This window comes from Arachis ipaensis, chromosome B5 (assembly GCF_059453495.1).
Source record: "Arachis ipaensis isolate K30076 ecotype BB chromosome B5, ASM5945349v1, whole genome shotgun sequence".
NCBI classification, from domain to species: Eukaryota; Viridiplantae; Streptophyta; class Magnoliopsida; order Fabales; family Fabaceae; genus Arachis; species Arachis ipaensis.
In genome coordinates, this window is record NC_142440.1 from 114778435 (window position 1) to 114787147 (window position 8713).

Here is an 8713-nt window from a genome sequence, read left to right on the forward strand (position 1 = left end):
AAAGACTTGAAACTAAAAGCAACAATTAATCTCAATCAACAAAGATAACACAAGAGAGTATATAATCAACATCCAACATCAAATTCATCAACAAGAAATTGAAATTGCAAGAGAAAAGCAAAATTGAACTATAACTTGAATTAGAAGAAAGAGTAATGACAATGTAACTATAAAGAGTAATAACAAGGAAATACTTACAATGAAAGCTTGCAAAATCCAAGATAAAAAATGGAAATGGCACTTGAATGTAAAACCCTAATATAAACCCTAATAGAGATGATGAAAAACTTAGAGAAAAACTAAACTAAAATATCCTACTACTACTCCTAAACTATACTTAATGATATGCTCTCCCATGTGTTCATTTCCCCCTCCAATATGAGCTAGAAGTCTTCATAAATGGGCCTCCAAAGCCCTCAAATTGCGAGGCACATGATATTTTAATGAAGTCATGTGCGGACACCTGTGCGGACGCATAGACACGTGCGTCCGCACACTTCGCGAGAAATCCAGGCCTGTGCGTACGCACAAGCAGCCGTGCGTACGCACACTATGCGATGCTTGGCTAGACGCGCGACGCGCTCGATGCAATCCACGCGCTCTACTTGGGTGGCTGTGCATATGCACAGGTAGCTGTGCGCACGCACACATCTCTGAGCTCACTCCTTTGATTTCTCTTGCTTCCTCCTCTTTGCATGCTCTTCTTCCATTTTCTCCGATTCATTCCTACCTTATATAGCTGAAAGAACTCACCAACAACATCAGGGCATCGAATGGAAGGCAAATGGAATAAAATAGATTAAATTAAGTATAAAAGAGCATATTTTCATGATCAAGCACAAATGGAGAGGAGAGATCAAAAGCATGCTATTCAAGGGAATAAGTGTGAGTTTATGTGATGAAAATCCATTCAATTATAACCAAAAATCATCATCAAATATGGATTCATCAAGAATCTTATATTTCAACTCGGAAAGTGTGAGGTTGGCGTTCAACTTGCCTCTAATGCAAGGAGACCCACATCCTTATACTAGAAGAGTCAACTTTGATCAAAGACTGGATCAAGTGCTCTCAGACATTTGTGTGGAACGAGCACAGTGGAAAAGGGATTCCCAAGGCAAGCCCATTTAACTAAGAAGGCTTGACCTCAAGCCCATAGCTAGAGGATGGGTGGAATTCATCCAACGATCTATCAACCCCACTAGCAACCGGTCAGAAGTGACCCTTGAAAGAGCCATCATGATCCATTGCATCATGATTGGAAGTGAGGTAGAAGTACATGAGGTGATTCCTCAAAAATTATACAAGATAGCTGAGAAGCCTTCCACCAAAGCAAGTTTGGCATTCCCATACCTCATCTGTCATCTATGCAATTTAGCTGGAATTGTCATAGAGGGAGATATCTCCATTGAGGAGGACAAGCCCATCACTAAGAAGAGGATGGAGCAAACTAGAGAGCATGCACATGAGCCTGTGCAACTGTCTCAGCATGAGATCTCTGAGATGCCTCAAGGGATGTATTTTCCTCCTCAAAGCTATTGGGATTAATGGCATACTTCTATGGGAGAATTAAGCTCTAACATGAATCAGTTGAGGATGGAGCATCAAGAGCATTCCACCATTCTCAATGAAATTAGAGAAGACCAAAGGGCTATGAAGGAAGAACAATAAAGACAAAAGAGTGACATTGAAGAGATCAACACTACATTGGATCCTCAAAGAGGAGCACTAGCCACCACTATTAAGGTGGATTCGTTCTCTTAATCCCCTCTCCTTATGTCATTTTTTTCTGTTTCTGTTATGTTGTATTGTCTGTTCTCTTGTTCTTATTGCATGATCACTTTTATCTATGTCTTAAATTTATAAAATGTTCCATATGTCTCTCACTTTGCTTAAAGGAAATTTTTAATTGAAAAGAATTGATAGATACATGAATTTCAAGTTATAAAATAAGAATAGTTCAATTATTTTGATGTGGTGGCATTGCTTTTATTTTCTGAATGTATGAATAACAGTGCATATTTGAAGTTGAAATTTTAAAATGTTGGCTCTTGAAAGAATGATGAAAAAGGAAAAGTATTATTGGTAATCTAAAAAATCCAAAAATTGATTCTTGAAGCAAGAAAATGCAGCAAAAAGAAAAAGAAAAAGCATGTTGCAAAAGAAAAAAAAATAATATATGCATGCAAAAAATAATAAAATTGCAAAAAAAAAGAAAAAATAAATAAAAAAAGAAAGAAGCAGAAAAAGCCAATAGCTCTTTAAACCAAAAGGCAAGAGCAAAAAGCCAGTAACCCTTTAAACTAAAAGGCAAGGGTAAAAAGGATCCAAAGATCCTAAGAGTGTGCTTAAGAACTCTAGACACCTCTATCTGGGGATTCTAGCAAAGCTAAATCACAATCCAAAAGGGTTCACCCACTTAAAGTGTCTGTGGCATTTATGTATCAAGTGGTAATACTGGAAAACAAAGTGCTTAGGGTCATGCCCAAGACTCTAAAAGCTGTGTTCAAGAATAAAAAAGAACTGAACTAGGAGAGTCAATAATATCATCTGGATTCTAAGTTCCTAAAGAGACCAACATTTCTGAGTTTCAGTGGATAGTGAGATGCTAAAACTGTTCAGAAGCAAAAAGCTACTAAGTCCCGCTCATCTAATTGAAACTGAGCTTCATTGGAAACTATGAGATTTATTATATCTTACTCTTCTTTTTATCTTACTATATTTTTAGTTGCTTGGGGACAAGCAATAGTTTAAGTTTGGTGTTGTGATGAGCGGATATTTTATATGCTTTTTGGCATCATTTTCATATAATTTTTAGCATGTTTTGTTTAAGTTTTATTAAGTTTTCATAGGTTTTACTGTAAAATTCACACTTTTGGATTCTACGTTGAGTTTGTGTGTTTTTATGCAATTTCAGATAATTTTTGGCAAAAATTGAGGAGCTAGAGCAAAAGTCTGATTCAGAGACAGAGAAAGCACTGCAGATGCTGTCCAAATCTGACCTCCTTGCACTCGAAAGATCTTTTTTGGAGCTACAGAAGTCCAAATAGAGCGTTCTCATTGGCTATGGAAAGCCGACTTCCAGAGATTTCTAGCAATGTATAATAGTTCATACTTTGATTCAGAATTGAAGGCCCAAAACTGGCGTTCAACGCCAACCTCATTGCCCAGTCCAGGCATCCGGCGCCCAAAAGGAGGAGACCAGCGTCCAAACGCCCAAAGAGGACCCCCTAGGCAGCGTTCAACGCCCTAGAGGCCTCCTAGCACATGGATCTTATTAAAGCTCAGCCCAAACACTCACTGAGTGGGCCCTAGAAGTGGATTTTAGCACTAAAAGACTCTTTTACCCTTTCTTATGTAATCTTTAGTCATTAGTTTAGTATTTAAAGACTTTTACACGATCCTCAAAAGGAAAGATCAGCCATATTTCATTTTACACATTGTATTTTCTATCAGTATAAGTTTCTAAACCTCCTAGGTTGAGGAGAGGAGTCCTGCTGAGTTTTATGGATCAATAAAAGTATTACTGTTTCTTTTCAATCCATGTTTGATTCAATTTTAAGATGTATCTTCGTTCTTTAACTTGATGAATGGGATGACCCGTGACAATCATCTTCATTCTTCATACTAAGACTGCGTTCCAGACAACCACCCGTGTTCTTCTTGGGTTTGTGTGAATACGTAATTGGAAAGCATCGAACCACTAGCTTGATTATACATCTCTTAGACGGCTAATCTATGACATCGTTGGGGACTTCTCGAGACACCAGTTTAGATGAGGTATGGGAAGATTAGGGTCTCTGTGGTAGAGGCTAGAACCCAAAGGCGCAGCATTCTCTGATCCGGAAGATCCGACCTTATCTGTGGCGTTTTGAGTAGGATCATTAAGGAGAATGGACTGCAGGAGCTTCACTCTCAATCAGAATGGATCCACACTAATCCTGGGGTTCAGATCTGGAGGAGCAGTGGCGACCTCTCAACCGGTGATAATCACATACAGCCTGCCATAGAAGAAATTATTCACAATTGAAGAAGACAATAAGACCAGAGTTAATCCAGAAGGGCAAAGCATCTCCAAGCCTTAACCATCTTCTTATCATTGTAAACAGGTCAACCTAGTTCAGATCTCATTATTTCTTTTATGCAATTAAACAACATACCAACAACTCCTACTCACCTGACTAAGATCTGCAAGATAACTATAGCTTGCTTCAAACCACAATCCTCGTGGGATCGACCCTGACTCGATCAGGTAGTACTTGGATAACCCAGTACACTTGCTCAGCTATTCTAGGAGCGTCGACCACTGATGCGTACGCATCAGTCAGCAACCACAAAGGCGACTAAATCTATCCATGAAGGAAGTAGTGCAAAAAGAAGTCATAAAAAATCTGAGAGGCTGGGATTATCTATCCTATTTCAGACTGCCCCTAGGTGGGCCCTGTTCAAGTTGTACCCAAGAAGGGAGGAATGACAGTGGTTGAAAAAAACGAACTGATTCTCACAAGAACAGTTACAGGGTGGCGTATGTGCATTGACTATAGGAGACTTAACAATGCCACAAGAAAGGATCATTTTCCTTTACCATTCATAGATCAGATGATGGAGAGACTGGCAGGGCATGCATTCTACTGCTTCCTGGATGGTTATTCAGGCTACAATCAAATTGCAGTAGACCCTCAAAACTAAAAAAAGATAACATACACTTGCCCATATGGGGTGTTTGCTTACAGAAGAATGCCATTTGGCTTGTGCAATGCACTTGCAACCTTTCAAAGGTTTATGATCTCCATTTCTCCGATATGGTTGAGAAATTCCTTGAAGTATTCATAGATGACTTTTCTGTCTTCGGTGATTCCTTTGATGCTTGCCTTAACCATCTGGCCTTAGTTCTGAAACGATGCCAAGAAACAAATCTGGTTTTAAACTGGAAAAAATGCCACTTCATGGTGACTGAAGGAATTGTTCTTGGATATCGGATTTCAAATAAAGGGATAGAGGTGGATCAAACTAAGGTGGAAGTAATTGAAAGATTACCACCACCAACTAATGTTAAGGCAATCAGAAGTTTCCTGGGACATGTGGAATTTTACAGGAGGTTTATAAATGATTCTTCTAAAATTGCAAAGCCCCTGTGCAATCTCCTAGCCACTGATACTCCTTTTGTCTTTAACAAAAAGTGCCTGCATGCCTTTGAAACTCTAAAAGCCAAGCTTATCACTACACCCATCATTTCTGCACCCAATTGGGACTTGCCATTCGAACTGATGTGTGATGCCAGTGACCATGCCATTGGCGTAGTCCTGGGATAGAGATATGATAAGCTCCTGCATGTCATTTATTATGCCAGTCATGTTTTAAATAACGCACAGAGGAATTACACCACCACAGAGAAGGAATTACTTGCAGTGGTCTATGCCATTGACAAGTTCATATCTTATTTGATAGGATCTAAGGTCATTATCTACACTGACCATGCTGCTCTCAAATATCTCCTCACCAAGCAGGATTCTAAGCCAAGGCTGATAAGACGGGTGCTACTCCTATAAGAGTTTGATATAGAAATCAGAGACAAAAAAGGATCAGAAAATCAAGTGGCTGACCACTTGTCTCGGATTGAACCAGTAGCAGGGATATCACCTCCCTCTACTGAGGTATCCGAAACCTTTCCTGATGAGCAACTCTTTGCAATTCGGACAACACCTTGGTTTGCAGACATTGCAAAATTACAAGGCCATAAGGCTAATCCCCAAATAATACAGTAGACAACAAGCTCGGAAGCTCATGCACGATGCAAAGTACTACTTGTGGGATGAACCATATCTTTTCAAGAGATGCTCAGACGGAATGATCCGCCGTTGTGTATATGAAGAAGAAGCACAGAAGATCTTATGGCATTACCATGGCTCAGACTATGGAGGACACTTCGGAGGTGAGCGGATAGTCGCCAAAGTCCTTCAAAGTGGCTTCTACTGGCCAACACTCTTCAAGGATGCCCGAAAGTTTGTGCGTGACTGTGATAATTGCCAAAGGGCTGGCAATCTCCCTCATAGTCATGACATGCCCTAGCAAGGGATCCTAGAGGTTGAGCTGTTTGATGTATGGGGTATAGACTTCATAGGACCTTTCCCACCTTCATATTCAAACACCTACATCCTTGTGGCAGTGGATTACATGTTTAAATGGGTTGAGGCAGTTGCATCACCCACTAATAATACTCGAGTAGTGATGAAGTTTCTTTAGAAACACATCTTCAGCAGGTTTGGTGTCCTAAGGACACTGATTAGTGATGGAGGCTGTCATTTCTGTAACAGACAGCTTGACTCCTTACTACACCGTTATAGTGTTCACCACAGAGTAGTAACTCCATATCATCAACATATAAATGGGCAAGCTGAGATCTCCAACAGGGAACTAAAAATAATCCTAGAAAGAACAGTGAACACCTCTAGAAAAGATTGGGCAAGAAAGCTCGATGATGCTCTATGGGCATACAAGACATGTCACCATACCAATTGGTTTGTGGGAAAGCATGTCATTTACCAGTGGAACTAGAACATAGGGACTACTAGGCAACCAGATTTCTCAGCTTTGATGCTAAAGCAGTAGGAGAGAAAAGGTTGCTCCAGCTGAATGAGTTGGATGAATTCCGGCATGCTACATTCGAGAATGCAAAATTCTATAAGGAAAGAGCCAAAAAGTGGCATGACAGGAAGATATCTTCCAGAGTCTTTGAACTTGGCCAGAAAATTTTACTCTTCAATTCTAGACTCAATCTCTTCCCAGGGAAGCTCAAGTCATGTTGGACAGGACCTTTTGTGGTCACTGCAGTGTCACCTTATGGTCATGTAGAACTTCAAAGCAGATATTCCGATGAAAGATTCACAGTTAATGGCCAGAGAGTGAAACACTACTTGGATGGTGAGGTTGAGCAAGAGAGATCTACCCTGCTGCTAACATGAGTACAGTAAAGTTCAGCTAATGACATTAAGGAAGCGCTTATTGGGAGGCAACCCAACCAAGAGTAGACACTTAGAACAGAGACAGAGACGCTTGAGATGGAAAACAGAACACCCTAGGGAGAGCCCCTTGCTAGCGTTGAACGAACGCCAGACAAGGAGGAAACTGGGCGTTCAACGTCCACTGAGAAGTACTTATTGGTATTGAACGCAAAAATAGGAGCAACTGGGGCGTCTAACGCCCATTCAGAAGGAGCTCTGGACCAATTTTCGGTCCCCTTTGGGCGTTCAATGCCCATTCTTGGCGTTGAACGCTAGAATTCTTCATCCCTCTCTAACACTCTTACCTTATGTTTTCAGTTTTCTTTGCTTGAGGACAAGCAAATTTTTTAAGTTTGGTGTTGCAGAGTGAGCTCTAGGTTTTTATTATTATCAACGGCACCAAGGGAAGCTGAATCATCTTCACAGATGCATAGCCTAAGCAACCATCAATACTAAGGTGGTTGAGTTTCATTCCCCTTTCTTTCTATTTTTCAGTATTTCATTCCATTTTTTTTATTTCTATTCTAGCTTTTGCATAATCACTCTTAGGATTTTGCTTTAGTTATTTATTTTCAAGTACTTCACGGTTATAAGATATCCAATGTATCCCTCACCAAATTTAAAAGAAAATTTTTTTAAGAAGTGGTGAATGCATGATTTTCAAGTACATCATGACTATGTTCTAATTATTTTGATGTGGTGGCTTTGCATTAATTTTCTGAATGTATGAATTAACTGTGCATATTTGATAGTGAAGTTTAGTGTATTGGCTCTTGAAGAATAGTAGATTTAGAGAAGTATTATTGATTCTCTGAAAAATAAAAAATAGTTTATTCTTGGAGCAAAAGAAACAGCAGAAAAAGGCAAAGCAAAAAGAAAAAAAAGAGAAGAGAAAAAGAAAAATCAAAAGAAAAAGCCAAAAGAAAAAGTAAGAGAAAAATCCAATAAAGCTCAAAATGAAGGAAAAGGAGAGCTCGGATCTAAGGCTTTGAGCATCAATGGTTAGGAAGGCTTCACAATAAAAAGGCCTAAAAGTTCAAATGAACTGCTTTCCCTGACTATATGCTTGTGGCGTGAAGGTGTCAAGTGAAAAGTTTGAGACTGAGCGATTAAAGTCGTGATCCAATGCAAAAGAAAGCAAAGAGTATACCTAAGAACCCTGGGTACCACTGTCTGGGAATTCTAGCAAAGCTGAATTACAATCCAATTGGGTTCACCCAGTTAAGTGCCTGTGGCGTTTATGTATCCGGTGGTAATACTGGAAAATAAAACGGTTAGGGTCACGGCTAGGCTCAAAGGTGCAAAGCACCAAAAGAAGCTGTGGGTCAAGAATCAAGAAAAACTCAACTAGGAGAATCAATAATATCATCCGAATTCCAATTCCAAGAGATGACAATATTTCTGACCTTCAAAGGAAAGTGAGATTCCAAACCTTTTCAGAAATCAAGAAGCTAATTGCCCCATTCAAATAAGCGGAGCTAAGCTTCATTGAGAGCTCTGAGAGTCATTGTAATCCGCTCTTCTTTATCTTATTTTGTTTTTGGTTACTTGGGAACAAGTGATGATGGCCCAAAGTGGGTTAATAATTTTTCTCAAAATAGAATTGGCGTTGCAAGTATAGTACCAAACCCAACAATTGACCAACATCAAAGTTTAAATCAAAGATGTCACAATCAACACAAAATTTACCGGGAGTTTTAAATCCCGAGTCG